The sequence below is a fragment of the Aulonocara sp. 'chitande type north' Nkhata Bay genome, linkage group LG22 (genome assembly GCF_057382095.1).
Source record: "Aulonocara sp. 'chitande type north' Nkhata Bay isolate Kocher_YH1m ecotype deep benthic linkage group LG22, A_spYH_male_GT1.1, whole genome shotgun sequence".
NCBI classification, from domain to species: Eukaryota; Metazoa; Chordata; class Actinopteri; order Cichliformes; family Cichlidae; genus Aulonocara; species Aulonocara sp. 'chitande type north' Nkhata Bay.
Genome location: NC_141364.1, coordinates 36,391,261 through 36,407,987, shown reverse-complemented (window position 1 = coordinate 36,407,987; position 16,727 = coordinate 36,391,261). Strand labels below are relative to the sequence as shown.

The window sequence follows — 16,727 nt, the reverse complement described above, 5'->3', positions numbered from 1 at the left end:
TCCACACAGGTATGCACACGGGTGTTCACTGCTCGTAGACCCAAATTACACCTTTCTTGGCTGCTACTTCGAAGCACATCTGTCCTGCGTGCTGCACAACAACATTGAATATTTAGTATTTACTGCTGTTTACACTTAGCTAGATTAATGCGATGGTGTTGTGTTTAGTATGTTGCTTTGTTTCTTTTTTTTTTTGTCTTTTTTTGCTTGTTTTCTATTCTTCTCTCAACAGGTGATCCAGGAGATTTTTTTTCTCCCCCCCCTTTCTCACTGTCCCTCTCCCCTTCTGTTTTTCCTTTCCTTCCTCTTTCTTTCTCCCTTTCCTATCTCTCACTCATGTCTGTCCCGTCTGTAACATCTGAAAATAAAATATAATAAATAATAAAAACAAAGATCGACCAAATGGACCAATACGGCAATGCCACGATGATCCATTTGGCAAAGTAAATCCATTGGGTATCCTTGTTGGTCTTCAGACAACAATTCTGATGGCTAAAGAACCAAATGGGACAGGCGGGAGAAAAAAATAAATAAAAAATAAAAAAATGAAATTTTCAAAGCATTATACCATTTTCCATTGTATTTTGATTACAGTAAAGATTTAAGATTGGGTGAGTCCCACGGGATGTTCTACTTTCTAAGTGAGCCACAGCAGTCTTGACTTGGGGAATGGCTGGCCTCAAGTATTTACTCAACCATTTAACCCTGTGGGTTTGTTCAGAATCACTACCCTTTCAGCTTGTTCGTGGCCAAAAGTGGCCAACAGATTAGGTCTGTAATTTTTATTATTTTTGTGGGGGGTTTTGCCATCTTTTTCTGCATAAAGTTTTTAACTAACTTCAATTCTTTTCATAAATATAAAATAGTTATTACTTTTTAAATTTTTAACCCTTTAAACACCAGTTTGTTTGTCCACTGCACTAGCTAGAAGACAACCCCAAATCTCACAATTTTATATAATTGCAGTGCTACTGGAATTTCTTGTATTATTAATAGTAGAGTCTGGGACATGTAATTAATTCAACATTGATTATAATGCATTGTTATTTTTGTGCAGGGAGAGCAAAAACATTAAAACTCCCTCTCAGCTTGTTCATGGCCAAAAATGGCCACTCCTTGTTTACATTTACAAAATGCTATAAAATTAATATATATTAAAAATAAATTTAAATACCAGTTAGATCACATAATCCTAGGAACTCATAAATGGAAAAAATCGCAAAACCCCAATTTTTTTCTAAATAATACATGCCATCTGATTTCTTTTCTAACCATGATGGAGGTTAGATGTATAGCAATAATTAACAGTATCAATGAGTTTTATGCATCTTTGTTTTTTTGTGCAGTGACAGAAGAACAAAAAAACTCCCTCTCAGCTTGTTCGTGGCCAAAAATGGCCACCCTGATAAGGATTTTGAAAGGGACTCAGGTGCAGGCCAGGTTTTTCTGTTATGCGAAAGATGGTGCGTTTATTTACAGTGAGTACAATCACCAAGTGGCTATATACAATGTGCAGGGGAAAGGGGTCCGGGTCGCCAGGGTCCGTGGGGAAACAGGGTTAGGGGAAAAGGTGCTCCACACTCTCTGTACGGAGGCTGTGTCCCAATTCACGGTATGCACGCTTGAAGTACGCACACTACGCGTACTACATATGGTGTGTACTATAAGTACGAGAAGTGCGGAAGTGAGAGGCTTGTGAAATGGGACAGTCTAGCCTTCGTCGTGCTGTTCAGGTTGCCTAGCAACCATGATACTAACCGCGAGAAACGTTACATACAGCTTTGATTGACAGAAATGAAGGAGAAAAAATGTTTTGTTGGTCATTCATTTCTGTCATGACGTCACTTTGATTAGTTGAGTATCTGAGGCTGAGACCACGGGACTGTAAAACATGATAGTTGGGCTTCATTCCTGTACTGAACAGTCATTTCAAGATTAGTTAGTAAATAACAATTTGTTGTTCATGAGACTAAAATCATCTCACTGTGGTAATGTAAATATAATATGGCCAAAATTATATGTATTGTCAGATTGTTATGAGATATATGTATGTATGTATGTATGTATATATCTATATATATAGATAGATATATATATAGTAGGGGTGCAACAATACACAAAATTCACGGTTCAGTTCGGTTCGATACTTTGGTGTCACGGTTCGATATTTTTTCGATACAAAAAATGTTCATACCTTTTTAATTTGTCATTTATTAAAATTATAAATATATATTTTAACTCAAAAGTACAGTTTTTAAATTTAATGTTGCTGAAACGACAAATAAAAAAAATAAATCTATCTGATTGAGAAATCACTCATCTTCGGAAAAGAGAGTTTATTACAGAGAAATGGCTCTTTCCAAAATAAAAGCTATACTATACGCTTCTTCTGGGGTATACTCTCTTTTTTTTTTTTTTTTCAATCCAATTTTATTTGTTTTTGCATTTATTGTGCAAAAATAAGTGGAAAATCACAACAACAGTCGCCTCAAGGTGCTTTATATGGTAAGGACCCTAGAATATGTTTAACAAATAGCGTTTAACAATTTTATTAGACCACCTGTCATAGGAACAACAAAATATTGAATCTATTAAAAGCTTGTTTACAGTTAAAAATGTAATGCTAACAGTTCACAATTCACATTTTCATACCCAAATTTGAGCCAACAAAATGGCAAAGGCAGGGGTGTTTCTCAGAGAAGCAATGATAACATTCAACTATGAAAACAAATTTTTCTGTTCAGGACTATCTGTATTTTAGCAAATTAATAAAATATGTACTTCGCTAATTTTTCTGCTTCACTGAAAAACAGCATCTTTGAAAATGTATCTATAACAAGTATCTATAATACAGTTTTTGTATAGGTTTTAAAAGATTTCTACAATATTTTCTTATGAGAAGTTTGTTAGGCACTATTTTTTTCTCTCCAAAAAACAGTAACCAGGGGCCACAAACCTTAAGCTCAAAAAAATTTGTAGAGTTGCAGCAGAAGGCGCATCAGGTATAAAATCTTGGCTACTTCAAGCATGGAAATCATAAAGTAGTGGTTCTCAAACTGTGGTACGTGTACCAATAGTGGTAAGTGGGCCTCTTGTGGTACGTGTTTAAGATTAAATAAAACACCATGTTCTGATTGAGGGATTTCTGAGAAAAAAACTTATTAAAATGTTCCTTACAACCACATGTATGCAGTAATATTGACCATGGCTGTGTTTTTTATTGTCTATATTTTGCAGAGCACCCCAGGCGACTTGTCCGAACATGGAGGCCAGTCCAGCACAGCACTTCCTGAGACACTAATTGCCGAAACGGGACCGTTGGGAAGACGAAAGCGCGAGGTGTCAGGTAAAGGGGATGAGTGCCTCAGCACATATAATGGCATAGAACTGGACTACGTTAAAGGGTCCACAAGCTCATTGACGTTTGACCTGTGTGAGGTCATTGAGTGTAAAGGGGCTAGTAGCAGCTGGAGGGGATATGATGTGTGGGTCTGTAGTCACCAAATGATATGCACCAGGAGAGGGAGCCCTTATTTCAGTCCAGGGATCCATCGTTCAGTGGGAGAATACACAGCAGGGCAATGGTGTTCCTGGGATAACGCGGTAAGTTGGACAGGAGTAGGGTGGCAACCATAGGCTTAAAGGGAATAGGAATTCAGAGGGATTTTTCTGCATCCCAGAACCCTGTCACAATTTCCCTAGGTCCGTGGAACACTCTGCCCAAAACCGATAGCCTGGGAGGTGTGTTCTATTTGGTAATTGGGGTAGATGTGTCAGGAACAGATCCAAGTGGGGTAGTTAGAGTAAATCTAGTCAATCCAAAGTCTAAGCCGGTCATAGAAAAAACTGTCACACACATGATTAACAATACAATAGACTCTGTCACACACTCTACAGGGCAATTGGGGAATTGGTCGTCAACTGTTACCCAAGAGGAGCAAGAACCAAAAGGGAAACCAGTCCTGACGGTGGATTACACTAGGTTGAAACCTCAGGACCTAATTGAGTGTGCCACTGGTTTCACTGATAGTAACCTATGGCTGGACTGGGTGGCTCAAAATGCTAAAGAACAACATGTATCTGATTGTGTTGCCTGTGCTTCAGCCAGACCACGTTTGTTCACAGAGCACGCACCACTGTATCCAGAGGACAAGTGGGGCTATGACTGTATGCTGCGGCTGACTAAAAGTGCAGTGAGTACTGGCAACTGCACTCTGTTGTCTAGTCTTTTCCCCCCAATCCCAAAGCAGACAACAGTGGGACCATTTATGCCAAAACAATGCAACTATACATGTTTTAAGTTTTCAACGGATGAGGTAAAGTACAAATTGGGAGAAATTGACCCAAGCCGGTGTGCTGTTACACTTACGGGAAGAACCACAAATAATGTAAGTGACCCAAACACAGTGATTGGAGCATGGGCAAGAAGTGGGTTATATTATTATTGTGGGCAGAACACCCTTTTGGTTCGTGTTCCTCTGGGAAGTGAAGGGACATGTGCTATGGTGCAGCTGGGAGCTCCACTCATACTAATTGGAAACAAGGTAAAAGCCATTCCACAATGCAATACATGCACTTTAGCAGCCAAACGTAAGAGACACATTTTGGCAAAAAGAGGTACCCAGGGGGGTACATGCCTATGACCCCAGATTGAATTTACCCACCTGGATTGACTCAATAGGGGTGCCCAGGGGAGTTCCAAATGAGTATAAACTAGCCGACCAAGTAGCTTCAGGATTTTCATATGGGTAACGCCTAATAAGAATGTTGATTGCATTAACTATGTTCATTAAAATGTGCTGAGACTCTCTAACCTAACCAGGGACGCCATGGAGGGGTTCGCAGAACAATTGGGTCCGACCTCGTTGATGGGAGTGCAAAATCGGATGGCCCTTGACATGTTGTTGGTGGAGAAGGGGGGCGTGTGTGCCATGTTTGGAGACATGTGCTGCACCTTTATCCCCAATAACACTGCTCCAGATGGCTCAGTAACCCGAGGGCCTGAAAACTTTGTCTAAAACCATGCATGAGCACTCAGGAATTGACAACCCGCTGGAGAGCTGGATGGTATCCGTGTTTGGACAATGGAAGGGATTGGCTATGTCTGCAATGCTTTCAGTTGCCACATTTTTAGGGATACTGGTCACCTGCGGTTGTTGTTTCATTCCTTGTGCCAGAGGATTGTTGGTAAAGGTAATAACGAGGGCTGTGGACCCGGGAGCGGTCGTTCCGGTGTCCATAATGCCATTGATGGAACTAGAACCGGCTGAGTGGGCCGAGGAGTGACACAACTCGAGGTGAGTGACATTTCTTTCAAAATGTCAAAAGAGGGAATGTGGAGAAACAGAAATTATTTTACTGCTACAATATAAGCAGCATTATTAACATTGTATTAAAAATATATCCTATAGCATTGATATTGTATTAAAGATGTTTATTAAAGCTATTGCCACCATGTTAACCTTTTTATTACAGGTGCAGCTATAATTATTTTATACACATTGCATGTTTGTGCTCATTCAGAGTAGATGCTCAGTCTATTAAAGAAGGTTTTAAGCTTTGTGAAGCGCTATGTCTTCACAATCTATTGTGTAGGTGACTTGGAGCATAGAAGGATTGCGTACATGCTTACAACACACATATAATCCAGAAACTTGCCAGGCCAAAGGCCCAAAATTCATTTAGCTTCTAACTGCATTTCAGTTTGCTTGGTAACAGATGACAGTCCAGTCAAGAAAAGGACAAGCCCTTAGAGACCATCTATTGTATGTATAACTTCCTGTTGATTGCTGATGTCACAGGAAGGAACCAGGTGAAGAGGGGGAAGAAAACTGTTGTCATTTAATTACGTTTTGTTTGCTTTATTGTTATATGTATTATTGTAAAATGTAATGGCTACACTTTAGAAGTGTGTGCTTTGTTGCTGATAAAAAAAAAATAGCATCATAAGTGGATGATTGTAATGTAATATTCTTGTACTGAATATTCCATTGGAGAGTACTGTGTTTGGATATTTTGAGCATTTAAACAGAAGAACTCAGTTATTCAAGAGAAGAGGACCAGGTGAGTGTAGCTGAGTGCACTTGACATTAGCTTTGATTGGTTTAAGTTCAGTTATTTTTAATTGTGCCATGTTAACTTTTGAGTTGATGATTTTTTTTGTCAATATTTTTGGTCACAGTGAGTGTAAATCACCTGCTACACTGGACAGCATCTGTCTCCTACCCTTCATTTTCATATTGATTTTAAAATTCTTCTAATTAATTTTAAAAGTTATGGCACCCAGTTATTTAAGCAAATTCTTCAGAGCTTGTTCCTGTGCTGCCATGATTAGTGCCTCTGTGCTGTCTTTGAGTCCAGCTTTGTCCAGACACTAGTAGGATTTCTGGATATCAGCCACCTCCTCTATCTGCCGGTGGTACATACCGTGCAGGGGCCTGTCGTTCTATGGTGCCTCTTCATCCTCCTCTTTCTTGGGTTTCTGCTTCCTGAGGTATTCACTGAGCAAGCAGTCGGTTGGGGCCACCTTCCTGATTTATTCGTGGATGTTTGTTGTGTCATTGTGGACTGTGGTGCTGACACTCACCAGTCCCCGGCCCCCTTCCTTCCGCTTAGCATACAGCCTCAGGGTGCTGGACTTGGGTTGAAACCCTCCATGCATGGTAAGGATCTTCCTTGTCTTGATGTCAGTAGCTTTTAGCTTCTCCTTTAGCCAGCTTATTATCCCAGCATGGTACCTGTTCACGTGCAGGACATAGGTGTTGATAGCCCGTATCTTGTTCTGACCGTTCAGCTGACTCCTCAGGACTTGCCTGGCCAACTGCAGGTACTTGGTGGTTGAAGCTTTGCTAGCGGCCTCTTCATGATTCCATTTGCCTGTGGGATACCCAGGTACTTGTAGCTGTCCTCTATGTCTGCAGTGTTGCCATCTGGTAGTTCTATCCCCTCACTTCTGACTACCTTCCCTCTCTTCGTTATCATCTGACTAAACTTCTCCAATCCGAATGACTTTTTGATGTCATTGCTGTATATCCTGGTGGTGTGGAGCAATGAATCAATGTCTCGTTCACTCTTGGCATACAGCTTGATGTCATCCATGTACAGGAGGTGGCTGACAACTGCTCCGTTCCGTAGTCGGCATCCGTAGCCAGTCTTGTCAATGATCTCACTGAGGTGATTCGGGCCTATGCAGAACAGTAGTGGGGACAGAGCATCTCCTTGGTAGATCCCACACTTGATGGTGACTTGTGCTATGGGCTTGAAGTTGGTATCTAGAATTGTACAGCACATCCCCATTCAGTTCCTGATGAAGGCTCTTAGGGTCCCATTGATCTTGTATAGGTCTAGGCCAGTGGTTCTTAACCTGGGTTCAATCGAACCCTAGGGGTTCGGTGAGTCGGTCTCAGGGGTTCGGCAGAGCCTCCACTGCGGAGGTCGCAGAGGTCCAGCCACGCCCGAATTATCGTGTAAATTTGTGATGACACGCCCCCTTCTGGCCATCACTGGCTGCAGACGATCATGCTACACTGCTTGGCCAATCAGGGCTGCGGGGAATGTAGCGCGCGCAGTAGTCAACATGTGAATGTCGTGGTAGTACTTCGCGTGATTTTTTTTTTAACATTTTAATCCATACTAACTATGTTGGGCAAAAAAAGAAAGTGGTTGGACGAATATGTACAATATGGATTTACATGTATCACGGAACGTGATGGGAGTGAGCGTCCTATCTGCATGATTTGCAACGCCAAGTTGAGCAACTCTAGTCTCGCACCGGCAAAACTAAAGGAACACTTCTTGAAGCTGCATGGAGACGGGGAATACAAGAACACAACACTTGCTGAATTCAAGGTGAAGAGAGCCAGATTCGATGAAAGGCCCACTCTGCCTGCTCTTGGATTTGTACCCGTTAACAAACCGATCCTCACAGCATCGTACGAAGTTGCTTACCTGATCGCAAAGCAGGGCAAGCCACACACCATTGGTGAAACACTCGTGAAACCAGCCGCGTTAAAGATGGTAAATCTGATACTAGATGCTAATCTAAGCCAGCTTACTGTTTTTGTGCGCTATGTGAAAGATGACATGATAAAAGAAGATTTTTTATTTTGTAAGCCTCTTACAACAACAACTAAGGCAGCCGATGTGAAGAAGCTTGTGGATGACTTCTTCGGAGACAACAATCTTTCATGGGACATGGTTTCTGCAGTTTGTACAGACGGAGCTCCCGTCATGCTGGGAAGAAACTCTGGTTTTGGTGCGCTAGTAAAAGCCGATGCACCACACATCATTGTGACTCATTGTATTTTGCACAGGCATGCATTGGCAACAAAAACCTTGCCTCCAAAAATGGCAGAAGTATTAAAAACCGTGGTGGAATGTGTGAACTATGTGCGAAATAGTGCTCTGAGGCACCGCATCTTCAGTGAGCTGTGTAAAGAAATGGGCTCTGAATTCGAGGTACTTCTGTACCATTCTAATGTTCGGTGGTTATCCCGGGGACAGGTGCTGAATCGTGTTTTTGCCATGCGTGTGGAATTAGCCCTGTTTTTGCAAGAGCACCAACACTGTCATGCAGATTGCTTCAAAAATCCTGAGTTCATTCTCATTTTAGCGTACATGGCTGATATATTCGCAGCTCTCAATCATCTCAATCAGCAGATGCAGGGTGGTGGAGTCAATATCATAGAAGCGGAAGAACACCTGAAGGCTTTTCAAAAAAAGCTAACGTTATGGAAACGACGAACAGAGAACAACAACTTTGCAAACTTCCCCCTTCTGGACAACTGTGTAAGTAAGGTCGAAGATGTGTCTGGAATCGGAGATGTTTCTGTATCCACGGAACTGAAGCAAACAATTGCAACGCACTTAGATGAGCTTGCAAAGTCTCTCGACAGATATTTCCCTACAAGAGAGTCATATCCAGCATGGGTGAGACAGCCGTTCACGTTTGCTGTTGAGACAGCAGATGTCAATGATGAATACCTTGACGAAATCATTGAAATTCAGCAGAGCCAGGTTCAACAGCAACTCTTCAGAACAACAACACTCTCAACGTTTTGGTGTCGACAAATGGACAAGTATCCAATTATTGCTAAGAAAGCCCTGGATTTTTTTATACCATTTGTTACAACATATCTTTGCGAGCAATCCTTTTCGACGATGCTGGACATAAAAACGAAGAAAAGGAACAGACTTTTCTGTGAAAATGACATGAGACTGGCACTTGCCAAGGTGAAGCCACGCATATCTGAACTGGTCTCTCAAAGGCAACAGCAGAAGTCACACTGATTTGCAGGTATGTAATTTGTTGTAAGTTCATGCATTGTGTTGGTTTTGTTCTTTGAACAAGGTGATGTTCATGTACGGCTCATTTTGTGCACCAGTAAAAAAACATATCTATGTCTTGAATTTGAAGAAAAAAAAATTTCACTAAGGAGGGGTTCGGTGAATGCGCATATGAAACTGGTGGGGTTCGGTACCTCCAACAAGGTTAAGAACCACTGGTCTAGGCATTGCAGGATCCAGGTGTGGGGCATTGAGTCATAGGCCTTCTTGTAATCTAGGACCAATTCTGTTTACATTATACATGCTTCCCTTAGGCAGTATCATTAGAAGACATAGCATACATTTTCACTGCTATGCAGATGACACCCAGCTCTATCTGTCCATGAAGCCAGATAACACACACCAATTAAACTGCAGGAATGTCTTAAAGACATAAAGACCTGGATGGCCTCTAACTTTCTGCTTCTTAATTCAGATAAAACTGAGGTTATTGTACTCGGCCCGGAAAAGCTTAGAAATATGGTATCTAACCAGATTCTTACTCTGGATGGCATTACCTTGGCCTCCAGTAATGCTGTGAGGAACCTTGGAGTCATTTTTGACCAGGACATGTCCTTCAATGCACATATTAAACAAATATGTAAGACTGCGTTCTTCCATTTGCGCAACATCTCTAAAATTAGAAATATCCTGTCTCAGAGTGACGCTGAAAAACTAGTTCATGCATTTATTACTTCCAGGCCGGACGACTGTAATTCATTATTATCAGGATGTCCAAAAAACTCCCTGAAAAGCCTTCAGCTGACCCAAAATGCTGCAGCAAGAGTACTGACAGGGACTAGAAAGAGAGAGCATATTTCTCCTGTTCTGGCTTCCCTTCATTGGCTTCCTGTTAAATCCAGAATTGAATTCAAAATCCTGCTCCTCACATACAAGGTCTTAAATAATCAGGCCCCATCTTATCTTAATGACCTTGTAGTACCATATCACCCTATTAGAGCACTTCGCTCTCACTCTGCAGGCCTACTTGTTGTTCCTAGAGTATTTAAAAGTAGAATGGGAGGGAGAGCCTTCAGTTTTCAGGCCCCTCTTCTGTGGAACCAGCTTCCAGTTTGGATTCGGGAGACAGACACTATCTCTACTTTCAAGATTAGGCTTCAAACTTTCCTTTTTGCTAAAGCATATAGTTAGGGCTGGACCAGGTGACCCTGAATCCTCCCTTAGGATAAAAGATGGCGCTGGAGTGACGGCAGCCTTTCCAAGTAGCTCTGCAACACCGCACCTTTTTTGTTAACTTAAACTTTTTTAGACTAGGCTTTTCAAAGTTTTTTTCACCTTCCTCTACTTATACCTCCTAGATATAGCGATACAAGATGGATAATGCACTTTTTAAAACTTCTGGAACCAGTTCCTTCATCTATTCGAGAGCGGAGCTGCTGGCACTAAGAACAAAGGGACAGACCGGCATGCGACACAACATCCCGGCCGAGCTAAAGAGGAGCTACAGAGGCTGCAAAGCTGGAACGAGGAGAGCGGATCACCGGAGGCGATTCAAACCATCAATCCCGACAGTGATCATGGGCAACGTGAACTTGTTACAGAATAAGATTGATGAACTGTGCGCTCTGAACAACCACAGACTATACCGTGAGTGCAGCTTGTTTATCTTCACGGAGACGTGGCTAACCGAGCTAACGCCGCAGGCTAACGTAGACCTATGCGGTTTCACATCCATGAGAGCCGATAGGGACACGCAGGCCAGCGGAAAAAGCAGAGGTGGGGGACTCATTGTCTACGTTAACAACAGATATTGTAACCCTGGACACGTCTCCGTTAAAGTTTCGGTATGCCGTCCGGACCTGGAGCTGCTAGCTGTTAGCTTGCGGCCATATTATCTACCTCGGGAGTTCAGTCATGTGATCTGTGTGTGTGTTTACATCCCTCCGAGGGCCGACGCAACAGCTGCCTGTGAGAAAATACACACAGTCACAGCAAGACTTCAGACACAAAACCCCGAGGCTTTCATTATTATATCTGGAGACTTTAACCATGCCACACTGGACTCTACTCTGGCTGCTTTTCACCAGTTTGTGAATTGTCCCACAAGGAGCAACAGGACAATTGACCTACTGTATGCTAATGTGAGAGATGCATACAGAGCCACCCCCCTCCCCCCACTAGGGAAGTCAGACCACAACCTGGTTTACCTACAGCCACAATACACACCCCTCGTCCAAAGGCAGCCGGTCACAACGCGCTCCATCCGGAGATGGACCCCAGAAAAGGAGGATGCTCTGAGGGACTGTTATGACACCACAGACTGGGATGTGCTCCTGAGCCCACATGGTGAGGACATAGAGGGGGCGACACACTGTCTTACAGACTACCTCAACTTTTGTGTGGACACGGTCGCCCCTGCTAAGATGGTACGGTGTTATCCTAATAACAAACCGTGGGTAACACAGGAAGTCAAAGCTGTCCTCAACATGAAGAAGAAGGCTTTCAGGAGCAAAGTGAAGGAGGAGATGAAAGCAGCACAGCGGGAGGTGAAACGCTGCCTGAGGGAAGCAAAGGACACCTACAGGAGGAAGGTGGAGCAGAAGTTGGAGAGGAACAATATGAGGGAGGTCTGGAATGGTGTGAAAACCATCACAGGCCACAACACCAAGAAAAGCACAGTGGGGGGGGACTGTGGAGAAGGCAAACGAACTCAACAACTTCTTCAACAGGTTTGACCAGCCCACAACCCCCCCACCCTCACCCTCACCTTCACTACAGAGTCCAATCCCCACTCTCCTACCTCCCTCGCTTCCCCCCCTTCCTGACACCATGACACCCCCCTCCTCCAATCCCTCTCTCAGCAGCAAGACATCTCCCCCCCTCCCCTCCTCCCAAACATCTCCCAGTGTCACAGTGGATCAGGTCAGGAGACAACTGAGGAAGCTTCGCCCCAGAAAGGCAGCAGGCCCAGACAAGGTGTGTCCTAGGATGCTAAAGGCGTGTGCTGCTGAACTTGGGGAGCCGCTACAACGAGTCTTCAACCTCAGTCTGCGACTGGGGAGAGTGCCCGCCCTATGGAAGACATCCTGCATCGTCCCGGTCCCCAAAAAGAACCGGCCCAATGAGCTGAATGACTTCCGACCGGTGGCACTGACGTCACATCTTATGAAGACTCTAGAGCGGCTCTTCCTCAACCTCCTCCGACCACAGGTACAACATGCCCAGGACCCACTACAGTTTGCATACAAGGCGGGTGTCGGAGTGGAGGATGCCATCCTGTACCTCCTACACAGAGCCCACTCACACCTGGATGGGGGAAAAGGCACGGTCAGGATCCTGTTTCTTGACTTTTCCAGTGCCTTTAATACCATCCGGCCCTGTATGCTTCAGGAAAAACTGAACAGGATGGAGGTGGACCCCTGCCTGGTCGCTTGGATCTCCGACTACCTCACCGACAGACCACAGTACGTCAGGCTGAAGGACATCACGTCTGACACTGTGGTCAGCAGCACAGGAGCACCACAGGGAACTGTGCTGTCCCCTCTTCTCTTCACCCTGTACACCTCTGACTTCTGCTACAACTCTGAATTATGCCACATTCAGAAGTTTGCAGACGACACAGCCATCATGGGGTGTATCTGGGATGATCAGGAAGAGGAGTACAGAAGTCTGGTGAGGAACTTTGTCGCATGGAGTCACACAAACCACCTGCAACTCAACACCTCAAAGACTAAGGAACTGGTTGTGGACTTCGGGAGGTCTAGAGCAGGTCCACTGCCGGTTCAGATAGAGGGGGAGGAGGTGGTCAACAAGTACAAGTACCTCGGGCTGTGGGTGGACAATAAACTGGACTGGTCATGCAACACAGAGCACCTGTATAAAAAAGCACAAAGCCGACTGTACTTCCTCAGGAGGCTGAGGTCTTTTAACATCTGCAGGAAGCTCCTGAGGATGTTTTACCAGTCGGTGGTTGCTGGAGTACTTTTCTATGCTGTGGTGTGCTGGGGGAGCAGCACAGCAAAGAAGGACTCATCCAGGCTGGAAAAACTGATCAGGAGGGCTAGCTCTGTGGTCGGCATGAAGCTGGACACTCTGGTGACAGTGGCAGAGAAAAGGACATTAAAGAAACTGATGGACATTATGGACAATGCCAGGCATCCTCTGCACACGGCCGTTAACAACCAGAGGAGTCTGTTCAGGGACAGGTTGCTTCTCCCCAAGACAAGAACTAACAGACTTAAAAACTCCTTTGTCCCACACGCCATCAGACTGTTTAACTCCTCTCTGGAGGGGAGAGGGAGGGGAAACAGGAGGACAAAGGAGGGGGGAACAACTAAGCTGTAGTGCCTCTTCACCTCACTGTGCAATACCTTGTGCAATGCTCTTTGTAAATAGTCAACAGTGCAATAGACTCAATACTTGAAATGTGCAATTCACTTGTATTTTTATTTTTTATTTTTTATTCCTATTTATTCTATTTATCCCCTTCGTATATTTTATTTATATTGTCTCTGTATTTATATATATATGTGTGTGTGTGTGTGTGTGTGTGTGTGTATATACTGAACAAAAATATAAACGCAACACTTTTGTTTTTGCTCCCATTCCCCATGGGATGGACGTAGAGACCTAAAATTCATTCCAGATACACAATATAACCATCCCTCCCAAACAGTGGTCACAAATCAGTCCAAATGTGTGGTAGTGGGCACATCTGCTATATTGAGATAATCCATCCCACCTCACAGGTGTGCCACATCAGGATGCTGATCTGACATCATGAGTAGTGCACAGGTGTACCTCAGACTGCCCACAACAAAAGGGAGTTTTTCCTTCCCACTGTCGCCAAAGTGCTTGCTCATAGGGGGTCATATGATTGTTGGGTTTTTCTCTGTATCTATGAAGCGTCTTGAGGCGACTTTTGTTCGGATTTGGCGCTATATAAATAAAATTGAATTGAATTGAATTAATCAATCCTTAGGGGTCCTTAATCAAACCTCTGGCCTTAGGGGTGGCTGTAGCTCAGGTGGCTGAGCAGGTCAGCCACTAATCAGAAGGTCGGTGGTTCGATCCCAGGCTGCCTCCTGGCTGCATGCCAAATATCCTTGGGCAAGATACTAACCCCATGTTTGCCTACTGGTGGTGGTCAGAGGGCCCGGTGGCGCCAGTGTCCGGCAGCCTCGCCTCTGTCAGTGCGCCCCAGGGCAGCTGTGGCTACAATGTAGCTTGCCATCGCCAGTGTGTGAATGTGTGTGTGAATGGGTGAATGACTGAATGTAGTGTGAAGCGCTTTGGGGTCCTTAGGGACTAGAAAAGCGCTATACAAATGCAGGCCATCAATCCAGGAAGTGCACCGGTTGGTCAGCCTAGTCTTGCAGTCTCGGGCGACTGCTCAGTCTTAGCAGTGGCTGGTGTTTTGCGTCTCTGGTATTCTTGCCAATCCCTTTCTTTGCCCCACTCATATATTAAACCATGTGCCTGTTAATCTTAGCCACTATGATGCCTTACAGGAGCTTCTATGTGGTACTGAGGCAGGTTATTGGCTGGTAGTTGGATGGAACTGGTCCCTTCTGGAGAACTGTCTGGCCTTCATTTAGCCAATCTGGGGGTCTCCATTATTGACTACCAGCTGAATCATTTGTACTGCCAGACGCTCATGGAGTACAGTCAGCTTCTTTAGCCAGTAGGCGTGAATCATGTCAGGGCCTGGTTCTCTCCACCTCTTCATACTGGAGGTGCTTTCTTAGATGGCTGCCACTGTGATGGTTACTGGACCCTGTTCAGAGAGGATGCTGTGGTTTGCTCTTAGATCCACTAGCCACTGAGCATTGCTGTTATGGGTTGCATCCTTCTCCCATATCTCTTCAAGTATTGCTCCATCTCAAGCTTTGGTGGTGCTTTGGTTTATTCTCCTGCCTTCAATTGTCTGGGCTAGGCTGTGAGTTTTTGCTTGTACTCTTTAGGTACCTTCTTCATCGCCCTTTTCTGCAGCTCTGAAAGTTGGCTAACCTCCCTCTGTGCTTCCTTGATCTTGGCCACTTGTCCAGGGGTCTAGGGTACTGTCTAGGGTACTGCTCCTTGTGGCTGTTCATCTTGTAGCCAAGCATCTCACTGATCACTGCTGCTGTTTGTGTAGTGCCAAGCTTCAACATGAATCTGTCTTTCAAGTCAGTTCCAGTTGCACTCAACGATCATTCTTCCATCACACCTGGGGCTTGGTACTGAATCTCGTGTGGGGTTGATGATATCTCTCCCCTGACCTGTCAGCCTGGCTCCCCCTTGCCATAGCATTTGTGTTGTACCTCATCAATCTCTAGCTGTGAGAGCAGTTCCTTCTTCCAGATGATGGAACACTGAGCTACTAGTTGTTACACCACCAATCAGGATGCTGTGTATTGAAGATTCCATACGTCCCTCATCCTAATCATATAACTCCTTCCGCTGGAGTTACTTGCATAGTCGCATTCCAACAGGACCTCATTTTCATTTCTTGCCCACTTATGCCTTCTTGTTCCAGTAGCTCACTTCACGTCAGTGTGTTCTGGTTCCTCAACACCTGACATGGACCTTGTTAATCCAGCTGACGTCAGAGCCGGCCGGTATGGCTTCAGTTTTGTTTCTCGCTATCCAGCTGCTATGAAATTATAATTAAAAATGATAACACTGCATAATATCTGGTAAGTTGCTACAGTAATTTGAAGGAAAAAAAACTATTTTTACAGACAGGTAAGAGAGTTCAGACTAAAATTAGCAGTACAGTGGATTCTTTTGTCTGCTTTGAGACAACCATTCAAACAGCTCTCCCAGCCCCCCACAGAAGGGCAACAACCTCCAAATTACAGCCAAAATATCACTTTCTTTTCTCAGCTGTGATTTTAACACAGTAAAGCATCCTCTTTGGAAGACTCATTGACTGAAAGTATTAACTAACACTTTTATAAAAATAGTAGTAGAATAGCTTATTCTTTGTATTTTCCCAAACTTTAGGACAACGGTAAAAAATGAGGGATTTTTGCTTTTCTCATTTTAGTGCTTGTTGTTCAGCTGTCACGCATCATTTCGCCCGTCATCACACTGAAACTATCATCACGTCTTAATGATGAAATAAGAGCCTTTGTTCTATGGACAAGCAGCAATCCCTTTTCTCCATGTCTGAACAATTTCTTATTGAATGCCATTGATGTGTTTTGTCCTTTAATAAAATTATTCATGAAAGATTTGTCTATTTTTTAGACTACTGTCAAAATCCTGTTTTTAAAAGTTTGCAATCCAGAGTATATTCATAAAACTGTTGTTTACACATGTGCAAACTGAAAAGTTAGCTCTTTTGTCTTGGTGGTATTGAGGTCCAGGTGGTTGTCTGCACACCAATCCAGCAGCCTCTGAACCTCAGCTCTTTATGCTGACTCGTCTCCCCCAGAGATGAGCCCCACCACGGTGGT

The 16,727-nt window shown here is 44.0% G+C and overlaps 1 pseudogene; it reads left to right on the top strand.

Annotated features, from left to right (window-relative positions):
• The first annotated feature begins 8,616 nt into the window (after window positions 1-8,616).
• Window positions 8,617-11,379, top strand: LOC147304606 (uncharacterized; annotated as a pseudogene).
• The last annotated feature ends 5,348 nt before the right edge of the window (window positions 11,380-16,727 follow it).